Source organism: Desmodus rotundus, chromosome 7 (genome assembly GCF_022682495.2).
Source record: "Desmodus rotundus isolate HL8 chromosome 7, HLdesRot8A.1, whole genome shotgun sequence".
Classification (NCBI taxonomy): Eukaryota; Metazoa; Chordata; class Mammalia; order Chiroptera; family Phyllostomidae; genus Desmodus; species Desmodus rotundus.
Window position 1 is genome coordinate 21,532,502 of NC_071393.1, and position 19,832 is coordinate 21,552,333.

Sequence of the window (19,832 nt, forward strand, 5' to 3'; positions counted from 1 at the left end):
ATGATTTATGAACATTATTCTTCTCCCTTAGTTCTACCTGTAGGAGCTCCAGCCCTCACAATCCTTTTCACGTTGATTAAGTACATTTGAAAGCAAAAGGAGACTGTCTGAAATTGCTTCACAGTGCAGAGGAGCAGCTTCCCTGCACCCGGGAGGCATTCCTCATTTTCCCTTGGAAAGAGCGCCTTTGCTGCTGGCGAGGCGGCGCTCCAGTCCAGAAACGGGCCTCCAGCCTCGTGTGTGCTGGAGGGGGCAGGCGGTGGTGTTCTCTCTGGAGCTGGTAGTTACAGATTTGAGATCTGGGGTCTGGGGCCGGGAGTCCTCCAGAAGTTGTCCTTCCAGTCCAGGCCTGTCGGCACCTGGCTGGGCGGTGGCCGGTTGGCCCTGGTCCGGAGGATGAGGCCTGTTGGAGCTCCGTGTTGTCAGGGAACCTCACTGCATGGGGCGGGGGGTGGGGGAGGGCAGGAACATCACAGCCATCTTTGTGCACCAGAAGGTGTGTCTGGTGAGGGAAGACGATCCACGGAGCTGCCAGCAAGCTGAAGGTCCTCTGTGCTGTGTGATGGGACCTTGGGCACATACTCTGTAGGTAGGTGCGCAATTAAGGGTCTAGCCTCAGAACTCACTTTGACCGGCCCACGTTAACCTGAAAGTGGGCTTGAGTAGATTCCGTTTCTACTACATGGTCAGTGTCTCGCACCCTAGTCCAGCCCAGGGCTCCTTCCCACAGGTGTCTATGTCACGGATGGAGTGTGACAGTTTTCCCTGACCCCTTGGTCTGCCACAGAAACTGTGCGAAGTTGTCCTTTCTTCCCGGCCCCCTTGCCTCAGATGTCCCTCTGAGTGGCAGGCAGCTTCTGGTCTTTCCAGTTCAGGTTCTGAGGGCTTGTTTAGAACCCCCCATCTTCCAAAGGCTGCCCGTTGTGTATGAGCCCCAAGCTTCTTCCCACTGTTGCTCCGCTGCCCTCCTGGGGCGGATTTCTTCCGTCACGTCTGCTCTGATAGACACTGACCAGAACCAGCGTCGTCTCACCTGTGCGGCTTACTGCCGAGTGACTGCCAAAGTCCCTTCACACCACTGACTCTTGAGACGATTCTTAAACGGGAATAAGACTGTTGGGGAACAAATGGGACTCCAGTCTTGAAACACACTTTGTCATTGTGTCCATTGTCTCCTCATGACGAAACAACCCTTATGAGATAGACATTTAAAGTTCTGCCGTCGGCTACACACAGGGTGGGCGAGGGTGAGAGGTGGGCCCAGGGGAGGAGGCCCCACCTGTCCGTGTGGGCACCTGAGGAGAAGTCCTGAGTGTGCCGACCAGCCCTCAGTCCCCTGTCTGTCCCTCACGCCAGCCTCGAGGGTTTTAGCCCCATCTGAGCAGGTCCTGGGAGTGAGGCCCACGGAGGTAAGTAAGCTGCTTCCGATCACAGTCAGCAAGCTGTGGGGCCCAGGGTCAAACCCAGTTCTGCCGGACCCTAAGGTCCCTTGCCTGTGACATTCTGTGTCAGGTACCACCTCTGGGGGCTCCTTGAGGACAGCTGGGCCTCCCTCATTTGTCAACGCCCTGCCACCTGTAATTCTGCCTTTAGCAATTTCTCCATCGGAGCTAAGCATTCACTCTTCTGGTTCTCCTTGCCCCGCCCCCCGCCCCACTCCCTTCCTCTCCCCCTCCCTGGAATGCACACCCCAGGCGGGCAGCACGCTTCCGAAACATGGATTACTGTGGTTAGCCCCTCTCCTCCGCGCTCAGAGAGAGCCGCGTGAAATCTCTAAATTGTGTACCTGGGAGGGCAGCTGATCCTGAAGGGGTTGTCCACCTAAGACAATTGTCCCCTTCTGAGTTTGGCCTAGGCCAGTCCTGCCTCTGTGCAAGTTGAGCCCGCCTTGGGGACAGCCGCGGAAATCGGCACCTGCTGTCTAAGCCCCTAGTGAGCTACCCACCAGTGTGCCCGCACGAGGGACTCCGGGTGCAGCGAGGGTCCGCATCCTCTCGCCCACACTCAGAGATGCGTGCACGGGGTGCCCCCTCCCCAGCTCGCCCCTCCCCACCTCGACTTGGAGGAGGGGAAGCTTCTGTTCCCTTCGAGAGCCCCCTCTCTCTCCAGAGCGTCTCAAAGGGCCTTTTGAGTCAGGACAGTGGGGGGGCCCGTGGGCCTGGGAGGTTGGTAAAGGCATGAACCCCAGCGAAGGCACAACGGGTGCATGGCCGCGCATCTGGTGGCTTCTGAATGCCAGCTCCAACAAGGCGAAATCTGGGGCGGGGGAGCCTCGGTGAAGGAAATAAAATCTCCATGAAAACAAACTTTGGCTGGAATCTTCCCCCTCTTGTTCTGGCAGTGCTGCTCAGTCCTGGGAGGGGAGGGCCGCGTCTTCCGGAGCAGTTGGGAGGCTCTCAGACTGTCCAAATATCAGCTTGCTAGTGAGGGGCTGTTTTTCTCCCACCAGGAAGACGGGGCTCTGGGCGTCAGCACAGGAGTAATTGGTTTTCTAATCAAGGCTAGCACGAGGAACAGGAAGGCTGGGGGCACAAGCTCTGGACCGTGGGCAGGATGTTGGCAGGCACCGCGCTCTGTGTGGCACAGTTCCGTGACCCGGGCAGACCCTGCCGTCCACCCTCCAGGCCTTGCTTTTAAAAATGGACAGAACTTGCCTGGAGTCTTTCAGCTTGGAAACCAGGGCCTGAGACAGGGTGTAAGCTGCTCTTTTCCACGACCCTGTCGTTCAGGAAAACCAGAGAGGCATGCTCAGTCGTTGGTGTCTGCGCCTGGTTTTCCAAAGGAGCTGGGAAATGGTTAAAGAAGGGCCTTCCGGTCAGTCTGCGACTAGATTACATTGGTCCACTGTGTCGCCTGTCTCTAGATCGACACGGGGACCCGAGGTCCTCATTCGTACTGGAGAGTGGAGAGGATGAGGCTTTCCCCAGCTGCTGAGAGGGTTTTGTGTTAAGTAAGAACGAGGATACATTTTTTGTCCCTTGGGAAAAGGTGTCCAGGGAAAGGGTGAGAATCTGTGTTGAGTCCAGACCCCACGGCGTCGTCTGCTGCCCTGCTGGGGGAGGAACCCTGGGTGGCACTGCTGTGTGGCCGAGCCCAGAGGACCGTGGTGCGGACACAGAGTCCACCACACACAGGCACAGACGGTCACACATGCACACAGAGTCTCACACACACAGAGTCTCACACACACAGGCTCACACACACATAGGCATGCTGGCGACCTGAGACCAGCCTTTTCTAAGAGTTTCTCTCTTCACTCTCCCATTTCCCCCCTTTCTCTCACTCCTGGATCTCCCTCTTTCCTCTCCCCTCCCTGGTCACCTCCTCCCACTTTACCAGCAGGAACACAAACCCTGGATTTGTGGGTTGGAAGCAAGAAGAAACAGTAGAAAGATCTCTGGTGTGAGAGCCAGACAGGGCTGGGCCGAGATGTCTACCCCCCCGTTTAACTGGGTCCACGATGCGGGCACAGCGGGCCAATGGGGCTTGGGCTCTGACTCGGGAACACTGCCCTTCCCTGTGGATCTGGACAGAAACGCAATGAGCAGAGTTGCTCTGACGTGCGTGCGTGGTAACAGGTACGCATGTGCGTGGTGACAGGTATGCACTGCGTGGCCCGGGCTGGGGCTCAGTGGATGTTGGCTGTCTCCTGTCCCTGGTTGCTCCCACAGACATATTTCTGCTGTTTGGTCCCACACTGGTGTCTGATCCCAGTGAATGGAGAGTTTGGGGTCTGCTGGATGTGGACTGTCTCGTTCACCTCAGGGCTGGCTTCAGCTCTCGGGGCGGGGGGGGGGGGGGGTGGAGGGATAGCACGTCATTTTCCCAGCAGTCTGTGAGACGTTACACTCAGCGCATCCTCACAGCAGCCTGCTTATCCCTTTTGGCCAAATAAGGCAGCTGAGGCCCAGAGGACTGAAGAAGCTACTCTGAGGCCACACAGCTGGCGAGGTGGCCAGGAAGCCAGCTCCGGACCCTGACTCCCTGTTGCAGTAGGTGATTGGCTCAGCATCGGGGACACTGGCCTGAGGGAAATGGACCCGACCAGTCTGGTGATTCAATAGCTCATCTGCTTCTCAGAGCAGGCACATTAGGATGGACCTTTCTTCTGGCTTCTCTGGAAAGAGACATGGACTTGGGCTGGGGGAGGTCTGCTTGGGTGTCTTTGGGGGCACGTTCTGGGAGCTCCGTTCCAGTTTGCAAACACCAGCTGAATGCCTCTCCTGTGCTCAGCCCTGACCCAGGTACTGGGGACACAGAAACGGGTAAGGCATTGCCCCTGCCTTCACGGAGCTCGCGCAGAAGCAGGGTGGGAACTCAGGCCTGTAAGAAGATGTGGAGACGGTGAGGCTACAGCAACCTTAGAGGAAGGTGAGGGATGCTGCCTGGCGGTGATGAGTGGGGACAGGGGCCCGGTCTGAAACTAGCTTAGAGGAAGTAACGGTGGAGCAAACTGCTGGGAATTAGGGTGGAGGGAAAGGGCCCTCGGGGGTTGTGGGGGGACAGGGTGAGCCACAGTGTGGCGGTGTGAAGCAGCAAGGCTAGAAAGTGGGGGATGGGCTGAGGGCGAGACCCTTGGGCTGTATGTTGCGGGTGAGGGGAGCCGTGACTAGTACTGACACGGGGGAGGGTCACTGTCAGGCCTGCATTCTAGTACGCCGTCCTCCGCAGCAGTAGGGGTCCATCAGAAGGGATCAGACCTTTGCCAGGAGAACATTCTAGGTGTGTATCAGTCAGACTGCCTTTGGCTGAAAGTACAGCATGCCCCAAGTGTCTTAAACAGGAAGGAGGTTATTTCCTTGTACGTTACAAAGTTGAGAACCAGGACCGCTCTGGGGCTGGACGAATTTGGTGCCTAATGACATCAAGAAGCACCCAGGTTCTTTCTCTGTCATCCGCTGGATATCAGCTCTGCTCGCAGACTGGCTGTCCTCCGGGTCCTACAGTGCTGGCCGCAGCCCCAGGCACTGTCGCAGAGTCCAGTCTGGCCCTTAAAGTGGCGAAGTGCGTCCGCTGTGAAACCGTGGGAGCACCGGAGATGGTGACAAGTGGCCTGCTGGAATTCACATACAGATTTTAAGAAGCCCCTGCAAAATACTTGAAGTAAGGTCAAGGGACAAATGAGAAACTGGAAAAACAATTGCGCCTCATGTCATAGGGCTGGTCGCCCTAACATACAAAGAGTTTCTAAAAATCAACAATAAACTTCCACCCAATAGGAAAAAATGGGCAGAGAATGCAAGCAGGCTGTTCACGGAAAAGACAACACAAACAACTCTTAACGTGTGAACGGCTGTTGGGTCTTACACAGAGTAAGAGAAATGCCAACGAAGACTCCTGAGACGGCGTTAATCACTCGTGTCCGAGATGGGCAGCGTTCACGGGGTTTGTTATCTCACTGTATTCGCAGGCAGCAATTGTCAATATTCATCAAAGTTACAGATTATTTGCCTTTTGACTTAGCAATCACATGATGGAGAAATGATCTTCAGATATACTTGCAAGATGTGTGAAATGGTATGTGTTAAGTTTATATTTGCAACGCGATTTGTAATAGCAAAGAATCGGAGAGAGCCCAGATGTCCCGACAATGGAACACTGTGCATTTAGAAAGAGGAATGGGGAAGCTCTCTTTGCACCGAGATGGAAAGATCCCCGGAAATTTATTAGCTGGAAAAAGAAAAAAATCCCCCAAGGCTCAGAACATGGGCCTAGAAAAATGGAAAACAAGGGTGTACATTTGTGTTTACTTGGACACACGGGAGACAGGACTGACAGGGAGATATTTCAGTGTACACTCGTATACACTTTTTGATTTTTGGACCATGTTACGTATTTTAAAAAATAAGACCAAACCAGAAACACTGCGCAAATCCCATAGAACATCTGGGAAGAGGTGCTGATTTTGGGCCCTGGGTTCTGAATTATGGAGATGACAAGGGATGGATCTGAGAAATGTTCTAGAGGTGAGTGCCTTGGTCAGGTGTGGGAGTGAGGGAGCGGGCAGGGGCCGAACCGGTGTGGGAAACAGGTGGAGGGAGCCGTCCTGAGCGAATGCGGAGGGGAACCCGCTGGGGAATCCAGGGGCCTGGAGGGTCATTTCACGCAGTGCAGCCAGTCTCTGCAGTTCTGCAGTCACTCAGTTCCTGGGCCCCCTTTCTCCGTCCGTCCAAAGGCTTCCCCTGTGCTGGTGACATTCCTTCCCACCAGACAGTCAGCATTGCCCCTCGTGTGGGAATTCCGTGGCAGAGGTGTGTCTGCCAGCGGCCCGGGCAGCAGCCTGAGCGTGGGATCTCCCAGGGGGCAGAGCAGCCAGGTGCCTGGGGCCGCCCCAGGGACGGGGAGGAGGCCCTGCAGGTGGGCAGGACAGCAGAAACCTCACCTTGCCCCTTGGGTGAGCGTGTCCCAGAGAAAGGGCAGGTCTTTGTTCCACTTCTCGCCTCCGTTCTGGTCTCTCTGGCTCACCACCGGCTGCTGGCGTGGACCTGGGGGCCATGAGTCCGGGGCGTGTCTTCTCGCAGGACTGATGCCTTGGGCTCCGGGGCATGGCACCGAGGGCCATGGGAGAGGTGGACAGGGAGGGGGCCCAGAGGAAAGGACCTCTCGGCAAGACGAATGTGCATTACGTGACATTCATGTGAGAAGTGCAGCGGGAGGGGATGTGTTTGGGGTGTATCCACCCAGCTCCGGGGTTGAGGGGGGGCCTGCTCTGGCCCACTGGCAGAGATGGGGGCGGGAAGGCAATGCACTGGCAGCTGACAGCAGCTGTGCGGGCCGGCGTTGGAGGCATTAGGAGCTGGTGTGTGCGGTGTGGCCATACTCTCGGTTTCAGTTGTAGCTGGAAAGGATTCGGAGGCAATTAATAAATCATTTAGTGCCCTGAGTTTAAGTAACTTATTATTATGGGCTGCATATCTTTATTACGCTTTACTGAGCAACATTGGCAAATTTCCTTCAAATGTCACACAATCCGTATGCCATTTGTTTCAGAAGATTTTTTAATGCATATATAAATTATTAACCTGAATTCTTCGGGACAGATTGCCAGAGCCCCAACCTCTCCCCCACCATCCCTTATGAGTCTTTTAAAGACCTTGTGTCCCCAAACGATGGCAGTGCCGGGCCTGCTGTCCCAGGGCCTGAGGGGAGGAGGAAGAGCCGCTGGCTGTCCCCTTGGCTTGGGCACCTGGGCAGTGACCTGCAGGGGTTGTGAAGAAAATGCACGTGTTTTTGGATGATTGGCTGGAGGCTGGAGGGAGACAATGGACCCAAATCCTTCCTTCCAAGGCGTTGGTAGCAATAAATCAGGCTGGTAGGCGGGCAGGTCCTTACACAAACCTGGATCCTGTGATCCAGGGAGCTGGGAGCCTCTCAGACGCTGCTGGCCCCAAACTGCTCGTTTCATTGCTGGGAGGCCGTGGCCACAGAGGGCGTCCACTTTCTCTAGGGCGAGCCAGAGAATCTTTTCCACCTCCTTCCAGGCTTGATGCAGTGCTGTCCTTCTGTTTGTCTTGGGGGACCATGTAACGTGTTCATAGGATGACATTGTAGTTGACACTTGATTTACGACAGCCCCTCCCCGCAAAGATTCTCCCTGAGTAGCTAGGGGCTGGGTCCAAGGACAAGCTGGCTGGCTGCCCCCCCCTTCACGTGCCTTTTCTAACATCTGTACTACACGCTCCTATTATGTGAACATGTGTTCCCAGTGTGTACGTGCATGCATGTGCAGTGTGCACACGTGTGTGCTTGTATGTGTGCACATGCGCACATGTGTGCGTGTGTTGCATCAAAAGACGTCCCTGCCTCATCTTGCTTTATGTGTTGCCGCACTGCCCCGGCATCTGTAAGAATCGGTGCCTGGTGAGTGAATGACCGAGCCAACCAGGAAGGAGCACAAGCAGCTTCTGAACAAGCTCAGGACCACCTGCAGGAAGAAGCCAGCAGCCTGGAAGCATGAGGAAGGAGGCTCCCTTGGGACTTCTAAGACAGCTAAAGACAGTTTACTTCTTAAAGTGCTCCACGGATGTTTAAACAGTGGACACGCTCCCTGTCTTCCTAAGTGACTAATCCACAACCTTAAGTGACATTTTCTCCTTGGCCGGCCCTTCACGATCTCAGCGTGCCTTCTGGGGAAGCCCCAGCCCCCTCCTCTCTCATTGCTTCTAATCAGCTGAGGCCCGAGACACCAGACACTGTGCCCGTTAGAAGGGTAAAGTCGGAGGAAAGACGCTGTAAGTAAGAGCCTTGGGGTTTCCCTTCTGAGAAGGTTGACGAGCGTTAGGGCAAAGATTCTGTGACTTGCACTTTGACTGCTGGGAGATATTGAAAAAACCATTTTTTTCAGTATATGTTTATACTAGGTTGGATGTATGGGTTCACTGCCTAGCTAAATCCCATGCTGGCAAAGAAGGCATTTTTGTCATGCAAACTGTGGCCTGTCTCCTGGGAGGCGGGGGATGGAGTGGCGAGCTCGGTTACAGCGTTTTATCTACCAGTTTCCATTCAAGAGCACCTTCAGAGGGAAAGTGTACGACTGGGTCATTTTAAACCCAAAGGAGGCAATTTCAGCCTAAGAAGGGACCCTCAGAGAGAGAATTCTGCGCCTCCGTCTTGAGGAAGCACCCGAGGCAGCCCTGACTTACCCGCTCTTCCCTCCCCGCAGCCCTGGAGGGAGCTCGCCCTTCCTGCTGTCAGAAACAGGGATGTGACAAGGCAGAGGGGCCTGCCCGTCCCCTCCTTGCCTGGGGAGAAGCCGCTCTGCCAGCACTTCGGCTGGCAGGTGCCAGGTGGAGACAGTCAGCTGCTCGGGAGAGAGATTGTTCTGGGTGGTTACTGCTAGCAAGGGATCCCGTTTTCATCTACCTGCCATCAGAGTAATCCGTCCTCTGCTGGAGGCACCTCGGAGGAGCAATGAGCAGGTGCGGCAGATGGCAGTGCAGCCGGGTGACTCCGGCTGGCGAGGGACGCGGCCAGCTCTGTTCTGCAGGCTGCGCACTTGTGCGAAACTCAGGAAACCTCCCCTCCCTCCCCAGTTTACGGGAGAAATGGGGCCTCCTTCAAGAGAGGCACGGGTTTTCCTACTCCGTTTGTTCTTAGATTGGTGGTACACCCTGGAGCCAAATTAGTGGCTCAGAACAATCGGAAACAAATGCTCTTTCAGCATCCCACTGTGATCTGGGATCCAGGTGGGGACACCAGCGGAGGTGGCCTTCTCCACTAAGCCACCCCTCCGCAGAGAGCCAGGGTCCCAGCCATTCAGCCCAGCTGGAGTCCTCCTGCTCAGCCGTGCTACACGCATCTGCCTCACCTCTGTTAAACAAGCTGGAGCCTGTTAAGTTATTCATGAAACAGTATTCAGGACCAGCCCCCGGAGGCGAGTTGGGAATGATGAGTGGGAAGTGCTATGCGGAGAGCCGTGCTCCATGGGGCTGGGGCTGGCCTGCTGGTGAGGGGGCGCTGGCCCTGTGGGGGCGGAATGCGTGGAGCCTCCCTCTGAGGTCACCATGGTGGGCAGCCTTCTCTGAGATGTGGGTGGCTGTTGGCTTGGCGTGGACGGCAGAGTGAGCATTTCCACTACCTCCCCGCACTGGTCAGGGGAAGTGGCTGACCCCTGCCTCAGCCCTGTCTGGATGTACCTGCCTAAAGTGGGGAGTCCCTCCTCTGCTAGATCCCCACATACCTTCTAGATGACACTGAGCCCCTCTCCTCTGCCCCCCAGCGTCTGTCTCTCCTATATAGGCTGCTTGAGGACAGGGAGCTGGATTCTCCAGCCCAGTACAGGGCTGTTTAAGATGTGTTACACTTGAAACACATCTGGTGAAGAACAAAGGCACCGCTGGCCTGGCTTCTGTGCCTCTCAACCCGTTTCTGCAAAGGTGGAAAGAGGAGGTTGAAAGAGGTGGCCTCGAAGGTTCCGTGCCTGGTTCCGACCCACTAGCTCCCCCATCGCCTCTGCGCTGGCTCCTCCGGTGGGCACTGGCCATCCTGGCTGACGTCTCCTGTGCCCAGGTGACCCCAGCTTGGTCATTACACAGGGTTTCAGCCTGGTCTCGCGCCATGGTGGCCATACACCATCCCCTGCCTGTGCTTTCTCCCTTGACATGTCTTCCTTCCGTCACTGTTCGGAGTCAAACAGTTGAAAATTTCCGAGCCCCGTGCAAAATGAGGACTGCTTGGTACACAGCGATACATCTGTTCTGCCCTGGGCCACGCCTCCTGGGGAGGCTGCAGTTTTCTTTCTCTCCCAGACCCCTCTCCGCAAGGCTGAATGAAGGGTCCCTTCCCCTCAGCCAAGGTGGCCGGCTGCCCTCATGGCCTGGTGCTGCCACCTCAGTTCAGGAGAGCAGCAGGTGCGGGGCGGCGGGGGGGGGGGGGGGGGCCGCCGCACCTGCGCTCACCTCTGTGCCCGCCGCAGACTCTGCTTTCTTCGGAACAGCAACCAAGAAATGGTTTTAACTTTTCAAAGTATATCCTCATTTCAGTTCACTTTAAAAATATGCCTATGTCGTGGTCAAGGCAGGATAAACATCTTGATTTATTTGAGGCCCAAATATTTATTGGTATCTAGTCCAAGATTTCTTGGCATCTTAAAACTTTCTAGTTGAACGCAAGCTTAGTGAATCTCTTCACTGATTCTTAACTTCTCTGGGGATTTGGACCGCCTTGAAATCTTAGGAAAATTTGTAAATCGACAGAAAAATGTATACAGCAATACCATTCTGGATAAAAAACCCCAAGGGTTTGCAGACTCCTACAACCTTAAGATTCCTCTTGCCCTGATTCAGCCACCCCGTTCAGCAGACGAGGACATCGAGGCAGAGAGACAGGGTGACGTGCGTCACGTCAGAGGGCAGTGCGGACCAGGACCGGCTCCTAGACTGGTCCACAGCCCTTTCCAGCACCCCAGGCTGCTCACAGAGCTCCAGCTTAGGGGCCTCCTGGTCCCTCCCCTCCTAGATTCCTGCTCATCATTTCAATGCCGTGGCTGCCTTCCTTGACCGTCTTTCATTTCAGACTGGGGGGGCCCAGCTCTCTGCCGACAGCCTCTCATCTCCCACCAGTTAAAAAACATTGTTTTTGCATTTCTTTGCTACCCTAAGTTGTGTCTCGTGTGTGCAGCATCAACCCCCTGGAACCATCTTGGCCCAGTGGTGCCCTGGTCTTCCTGGCGACGCCCCTCCACCCCCGCAAGTCTCGCCACTGTGGCTCACAGAGTGGGGCCACCACAGCCTCTCCCTGCTTTCGCCTGCCTGCCCCTTTCCCCCGCTCTTTAATATCCCAGGCTGTTTTGTTTTTTTTTAATAGAAATTGGAAGAAGTTAGTGGTGGAATCCACACTCACACAGGGGTGGGGAAAAGCAGGCTTACAGTCGTTGTGAGTACGTGAAACCGTTTATTCTTGTATTATTATTTATTCATTACTGTATTATTGATGTATCACAACCATAAACCTCCTTTGGCCCACCCCCGTGTGTGTGCATGTATTTACTTATACTTATAAATATGTATTTATATACATAGTTATATAAGTATATAATTATATTATTTGAAGTATATAATATATAGACATTATTATATGTGACATGACATATTTATATATTGTAAATATCATATATTAAAATGGGAATTAAATTATACAAACATATAAGTTATATGAGTATATAAATAAAAATTGTGGTAAGATGCACATAAAATTTACCCTCTTAGCCATTTTTCAGTGTACGATTGGCGGCGTTGAGTACATTCACAGCGCTGCCGTCACCCCCCCACCCCCCCACTCACAGAGTTCTTTCCATCTGGGAAAACGGAGACTCTGCGTCTACTAAGTCATCACCCCCCTCCCCTCCCCGGCCCCCAGCAACCCCCGGCTGCTTTCTGTCTCCATGTTCCTGTGTGTGGGGTCAGGCAGTGTTTGTCCCATTGCAACTCGGTTATTTTGTCTAGGACAGTGTCCTCCAGGTTCACGTGCGTTGCAGGATCTGCCCCCTTTAAGGCCGATAACACTCCTTGTTGTGCGGGTCACCCGTGTGTTTATCCACCCGTGTTCGCCGGACACGGGGCGGCTCCTGCTGATCTCGTCAAATCTCTGCTTGCAGCTGTTCTGAGTACATGCTCAGAAGTGGAGGCATGTTTTCAAGGTGTCTTTATGATTCTCTGCTTTCGCTGAAGCCTATTTTTATTTTATTCTTAAACTAAGGGTTTTTTTTTTAGCAACTGCTGAGCTCACTGGGTCTGTGGCACGTGCCACAAAGGGCCCTTTCTCAGAGAAAAAGGAGCTCTGGAGCCCCTTTTCTGTCCCTTCTCTTGCCTCCTCCATTTCAAGTCATTTCTGCCCCCTCTCAGGGCTCACCCCCCTCGACATTGTATGTAGCATGTCTATGATGTGACGCACCCAGACACGTCACCTGTGTGTGCAGCCTGTTTTCTACACTAGAGTGTGAGCTCCGTAAACGCAGGGACTGTTCTGTTTTCTTCATTGCTACACCTCTGAAGTCAGGCACGGTGCCTGGGGCATATGCCTAAGACATACTTATTAAGTTATTGTTAACTGAATATAAATAGAATAAATGGATGATCGAATGAATGAATGAATAAGCAAGGTGCTGTTCCTACCCGCAAGAAGCTTACAATCTGGTGGGGGGATAGGACACTGAAACTATAATACAAGGCAAAATCGGGGGGCCCTGAGAGCGCCTAACGCAGTGTGAGAGGGCCTGCGAGGGCTGATCCCGGAAACGTGCCTGCTTGCCTGGCAGGGCACCCCTCAACGCCGATGAAGAGGCCCGCGCCGCTGGGTCGCCGAAGCCCCATCAGCCCCCCCACAACACCATGCTGCGGTAGTTCTGTCACCAACTTCCAGGCGAGGACACCGAGATGCAGAGAGACTAAGGCACTTGTCCAAGCCCACACAGCTACAGTGTAAGGCGGCTCTAAAGTCAGGCCCGGCTGCCTCTCAAGTCCAACCTCTTTTTCTTTCTTTTATCAATTTTAAAAATTAAGTTTCTTTTAAGAAATTACAAAGTGGCAGTGCCTGCTGCACCCAGAAAAATGCTAAAAATGGTGAGCCTTTTTCTCTCAGTCCCTGCTCTCCCTCAGCGCCCATGGGAACACTCCAGGGTGTCCCTTCCACCTTCTCTGTGCTCACACATGCACGCAAAGGGCAGAGGCATTCTAGTGTCTTCTCTGCTTCCAGCAGACACAACCGCCCTGCACGTCACACACTCCGCTCCGTACTTTTCCTGGAGCACGGTGGCCAGCTTGCGTGGCACAGGTATAGATCCAACTTGTTCTTTTTCCGGGTAGTTACGCCCCAAGCTCTCTGGCCATCTCCCAGTTGGCGCGACATCCAGGTGGTTTTGCACAACTTCCCACTGTGGACGCTGCTCCGTCATCCTCAGGCACGCCCACTTTCCTTTCCGCAGGGTGCACTCTCACCTTGGGGCTGCGCGGCCAGAGTGTGCGTGCATTTGTGATTGTCCTGGATCCTATCGCACCACCTTCCCCAGACAGAGTAGCAGTCCAGGGCCACGCCTGTAATCACCGCGGTTTCTGGGCCCCCACCTGCCCCTCGTTCTTCCCTTTTCACTTTTCCGCAGAGCCCGGTGCCCTTGGGCCCGTCCTGGCCTCTTCGGCCCCGGCCCAGGACTCTCCAGGCAGCTGGAGAGACATCTCCTTCTTCTCTCAGTCTGTGGCCATGGGTGGACCCTGGGCACTGCTCTGTCCTCTTCCTTGGCCAGTGAGGGCTGGCCGTCAGGGCACCTGGTTACAGTCTTAACTCTGGTTGACGTGGGGCAGACCACCTCGCTTTTCTATGGATCAGCGTCTTCATAAATGGGTCAGATGCTCTGTAAAGCCCTCTCTCCTGCTGCCCTTCCTGGGTTTGAGACACCCCGAGCGCCGTCCCTGGATAGAGCCCTGGGGTCTGCATTGGGGGAGGGCACTGAAGAGGACATAAGAGACATTCGGCCCACTTCCCTAAGAAGGCCTCCCTGCCGCCTCGGCTGCCGGTTCTGCACAGGAAGAGTGTGTGAGGTGGGAAACCTGCAGACAGACCGACTGAGTCAGACCCGGGGCAGGACCCAGCTCAGCCATGTGCCAGCTTTGCGGCCTGGGGCAGCTTGCCTCACCTCTCTGCACCCTGATTTCTAAATCTGTTAAACGTTCAAGATGAAACGGCCTCAGTGCTCCAGGGCAGTGCTGTCTGGACAGCTTTCCGCCTTGGAGGAAGTGGTCTCTGGGCCTCCAGTACAACCACCACCGGCCACACGTGGCTGGTGAGGCCTTGAAATGTGGCCGGTGAGGGCGAAGACTGAATTTTAGGTTTCACTTCACTTTAATTAACACCGACTTGAATTTATAATGCCACATGTGGCTGGCGGCTACCCCATCGGACTGGGCAGCTGTCGAGGATGAAAATGGGACACGCCCCTGCAACACGCAGAGCGTGCTTAGCTGGCCCCGTGTCTGGCACATAGTAAGCACTCAGTAAATGCTTGCTGTTGTTGGGTATGATGTGACTTGCCTTCCAGCCCACCACCCCGATGGCTCTCGACGATCCCTCCCACTGGCTGTCCCAGAGTAGCCTGGGGGAGGGCGGGAGTGGGGAGGTGTTGCTGCGGTGTGCGTGTCAGTAATGAGTCTTGCACTAAATGTTTCTGGTCTGCTACTTTCCCTGGAGGGTCATGTGAGCCGGAGTGGTATGTGGCCTGCTTTGCAAGTGATTAACATGGTGTAAGCAATCTACATAGAGAGAAAAACCCTCCGCTGGTATTCCATTATTCTATTAGAGTTTCAGAGCTGGGATTAAGTGGACATGATTTCTTCCTATGGGCCATTAATTTTGTTTTATTGCTGGTCTGATGGCCATTACCCTTTTTTGCCAATGCATTCCCCCATTAGGTTTGTACAATTAACAAAATATGTGCTGTTAGGGCTTTGATAGGAATAGTGGGATGGAAATTAAGGGAGGGGTGCAGCGCCACTGAGTTGGGGGTGGGAAGAGCTGGATGCTGGGGGTGGAGCCTCAGGAAGAAAATGGGTGGGACCTCTTCAGCACCTGACTTGGAGCGCTTGGCCTTCCTGGAGACTAGCCCTGTGGCCTTGGCTGGCTCTTTCATGGCCTGGAGTGGAGGAATTGCCCTGGGGAGAGGGATGGACACGGGGTGGGCCTGCTGGTGGCGCTGGTCTTTCTCTGGACCCCCTCCTTCAGCCTGCTGCTGGGAATAGAATGAGCTGCTCTGACTGACCCACCCATGTGGTCACCTAGAACGTGAGACTCCTCAGCATGCAGCTTGTGTGAGCCTCCAGGAGCCCGGGCCTGTGACGGGAGGGACTTCCGGGTGACACCTGGCTTCTCTCTCTGGGACAGACAGGAGAAGTGGTGTGTGATTGAAAGGGGGCAGCTGGTACCCAGTGTCAGTGGGTGCCACATGGAAATGCAGGACTGGCCTCGCTAGGTCATCCAGGTCCTTAGGAAAAGTTAGAATTCTGATTTTCAAATGTGAGCTTTTCCACTTTTTAGATGTTGGCAGAATTTACAAAAACCCCGACCAAGGGAGAGTTAGCCTAGGGGCTGCCGGCCGACTGCCTCTGCCAGACAATGAGGGTCATCGAGGGGTCCTGAGGACCAGTGGACACGATCAAGTGTGTGTGTCAGAAAGAGCCCGGGCTGGGGGGGAGGTAGTGAACAGGCAAAAATGGGGAGAGGCTGAGGTCGGAAGACCAATCGGGGCCCAGGAGGAGAAAGAAAGCATGAGGCAGCTCAGTGACCTGGGCCGGGAGGAAGAGCAGTGACCTCCCTGGTGGAGATAAGCAAGTCTTGGTGCGCTCACACCTCAGAGGATGTCCCCAGGGCCAGGGGAGGCGCCCTGTGAGCAGACCCTCCACCCTCTGCGGGGCCCCACAACCCTGGGAGTGCTCACATCTCTGCACGCAAGCCTTCCCCTTCTCACTCCCAGCTGCTGTCAGCGGGTCACGAGTGTCTCCAGTTCCTTCTCCAGTGCAGGACAAATATTAGCATTAGCCCACCAGGGCCAATAGTCCTTGCAGGGTCTTCTGTGCACATCTGTGCTTACAGGCACAGGCCCAAGGTTAGAGTCCTGGGCCTGGGCTGGCCCTGGAGAATGTGACTGAGGGACTTTTCCTGGTGTCTCTTCAACTGGGGTGCCTGGTGCCACCTATGGCCCAGGGGAGTGAGGACGGGCGTGGGATTAGCATCGGTTCTTACCAGGCTCCGAGGAAGCCTGTGCAGTGCTGGGTGGATTACTGCCCCAGAGCCAAGTCTGAGGTGCCAGGTAGTGAGTGAATGACTGAGTCAGGGCACAAACCCGTGTCTGCAGTGCCTGGGTCTACTGCTCTCTGCGTTAGACCCATGGCTCACCTCTCTCCACCCTTCCAGCTCACCTGGATGAGCCAGCCTCATGGGCCCTCCCTCCACGGTCCCTCAGTGCGTGCTGCCCCGCACAGGAAGTTTTCTTCTGTCCCTCTCCCCGCCTCTTTCCCAAACAAATACGAGCACTCAGCGACCCCCTCCGAATTTACCATTTCACAGACGTCCTCATGAGGAAGTGGTCATAAACGTGAGTAGTCACACTCGTTTATGGTCCCATTTATTTTCATGGTGAATAAAACGAGCCTTAGCCTAAATTCTGGCTGCATTGCTGCATGGACGCTGGTCTGAAGGCCTTCCGCGTGATTACTGGCCTGCAAGGACCACAGGCTGCTGGCTTCGGAACGGCCTAAAATAGCCCGCACACAGATGCTTTCCCGGCAGGGTCCATGGGTCGGTGCCAGTCAGGGAAGACTTTCTACTGGCTTGTGGTCACGCGTGAAAAGCAAGGACAACATGGAGAGGTTGTGTGTGCACACGTGTGCATATGTGTCCATGGATGCATGGGTATGTGTGCGTGGGAGAGAAACAGACTTGGATCGTAAATGCTTTTCATGGAGCTCTGTTCAACTAAGAGAACGGTTCTTTTCCCTCTCCTCACCCTGAGGGGTTGAACTACTTAGTGAAACGATGGCAAAGGAGAACACGATTCACATTTTATCAATATACAAGTTCGTCCACTCTCTCAGTCTGTGAACGTTTTTCGGCACTGGACTGATGGGTGGACCACATCTGGAGACCACACCCTGCGGCAGGATTCTCCTTCCGGTGTGTGGGGTGGGGGCTCACTATCTTCGGAGGAAGCCTAACTTAGTTTTGGCTAGTCCTCATTGCTAGAAAATTCTTTCTTATATGGAGCGGAAGATTGGCTTCCTCTAACATCTATTAGCTAGTCCTAAGCCTACAGTCCAAAGTAAGGCAGTTTCTCTTTCATAGTTTCTTCAAACATTTGGGGGACCCCCAGCTGGCTGAAGGGTCGTTGCCTTAGCTAGGATCTCCAGGACCAGTGAACAACACTAGTGAGGGACAAAGGAAGACACAACTCTGGTTTCTTCTTTCATACCTTCTACTTACTGCACAGCCTCCTGATGATGAAAATAGCGACAACGGTAGCTAACTTTCTGCGAGAGCTTGTTTGTGCGAGGTCCTGTGAGCCCTTGACAGCAAATGAAAGCTTCTACCCTCACCACCTACCTCTGAGGCATAGCCCCACCATACAGAGGAAAAACTGGGGTACAGAGTAGTTAAGTAACTTGCCCGTGGTCATCCTGCCAGTCGGGCTGAGCTGTGCAGTCTGACCCCGGAGCACGCATGGTGTCTACAGAACCTTAACCGGTACTCCAACCACCAGCTGCCTTTGCCCGCTGCTGTCTTCTGCTCATCACTGTGAAGTCAGCAAAACGCGATGCCGGAACTGCACAGCAGACCCAAAGTGAGGGGGCCCTTCACCCCCTGGTTGGACACGGGATGGCTACGACCACACCGACGATCGCATTTTATGGGTTTGCAACACCACCACCCCCTGGGCTCATCCTGAGCTTGTGTTGAACTAAACTCACTTTTTTTTGTTTAAACCAAGTCGCTCTACTCTGTGCTTTTGCAGTTGATTTTTGAATGTGAGAGTAGGATTGGTGTGTATATTCCTGTTAAATGGTTTTCTCCAATTCTGTGAAAAATAGAAATGGGTTTCCACGTGGACATGAAGTGACTGGATGGTTTAGAGTGATGGCATGGTAGGCAATTTTACTTTATCTTCCAAATTACTTTATTTATGGCTGCCGGGATGTTGTTGTGCAAGAAGCAGAAACTGATGGAGGAGAAATGGACTCGCTGGTCTGGGCCCACCCTTTCAGCGCATTAAAAGCTTTACAGCCCTCTGGAATCCATCTTTCTGCAAAGCCGCCACCCTTCCCAGCTTTGCGGTGCGCGCAAACGGCGCATCTGCCGCAGCTTCTCAGAGGTACTGCTGTCTCGGCAGACTGTCCCCGAGGCCGGGACAGAGCCCCACCCCGGTCAGTTCAGTCCAGAGGCTTCATGTACCGACTTCCTGTGGGCCCAGTGGCACTGGGCCAGCACCTTGGGAGGACACAGGCTGGAGCCTGTTGCCAGCCGGGGGCTGGTTCTGAGATGCTGGTTGTGGATTCTGGCTGGAATAAGCAGAATCCATCATTAAACATTCCCACCGACTTTTTCTGAGGACCTGACGCATGCTGGGTACTCTGCTAGCTACACAGCCGTATCAGATGTGGTCCTAGTCCTCAGCGACTTGCCATCCAGTGATCTGGTCTGGTCGCGGAGGTCACGCAGAGGGTACCAGACAGCCCCAGAGCAAGTGCCTCATCCTGGTGGACATGGCTCTGAACAGGAAGGACATTTTCTTTCCACGGGCACGTCACACTACAGTCCGTGGCTGAGTCTTCTACCTGAAATTCCACCTCTCCCAAGAAGCCTCTCCGTCTTAATTAGAAGGACAGTACTAAAGGTGGGGGTGGGGTGGGACTTCTCTCCTTTGTATCACTTCCTTGTTGAAAAACCTTCAGTGGTGACTTTGGACGGTGACAGAGAGTTACTAGATTTGTGCTGATCACTTGATAAAGCATGTAGACAGTGAATCACTATGTTGCACACCTGAAACTAATAGAGTATTCTATATCAACTGTAGTTAACAACCAAACACTTCCACGGCTCCACGAGCTCCCAGCCCAGCCCGGCCTCCCTGTCTGACCCTCGCAGCCCTGGGTGCTCTGGCCCGTCCGGCTTGCTCAGCGTCAGTCCCTGCCCTGATCTCTCCCCGGCCGACGAGCCTCTGCATTGTCCCAGGGCTCTGCACACTTTCTCTCCTCTGTCCTGGGACTGTTCCCCTCTCCCTCCCTTCCGTCAGACACATCTCACCCGTCCAGCCCCACAAGACTCCAGCCAGGCTTTACCACCCCCTAAAAACTGCCTTGAGGGCTCGGCCCTCGCTTCTCTGTGGAGGGAGAATTACAGTCTCAGTCCAGCACTACTTTGTGTATAGTCTTGTCTTACCTGGCGCTGTTTCGTGTGGTTAATCTTGTTCCCCGGTGATGTGGAAGCACTTTTATCACAGGACCTGTGGACTTCATTACGGTGGCCCCTCGCGAGTGTAAATCATGGCGCGGACACCTGGTGATACTACGTGCTGCATCCTCCTCATTCTCGTCCTTGCTTTTACCGCTTTATCCCAGAAAGGGGGTCAAAGAGAGCCACACGGTCAACCTGCCCAGCCTTGCCCGATTATTCCCCACGCACATCCTTTTCCTTCCAGCCCGACTAGCCCCTTCAGCGTGGCTTGAAAGTTCTCTCCCACATCACCTTTCCGTGTTCTTGCCGTAAACAACAGCGTTCGTTTTGTTGTTTGTTTGCTTGTTTTTTGCAGCCTTCCCCACATACACTACCACTTTCATGGGGCTGCTCAGCTCTGTCCC

The 19,832-nt window shown here is 54.4% G+C and overlaps 1 protein-coding gene across 2 annotated transcripts in view; it reads left to right on the forward strand.

Moving 5' to 3' along the window:
* The window catches only part of PKNOX2 (PBX/knotted 1 homeobox 2), a 285,563-nt gene that overhangs the window by 89,361 nt on the left and 176,370 nt on the right, over positions 1 to 19,832 (forward strand). The gene's annotated exons all lie outside the window — the stretch shown is intronic.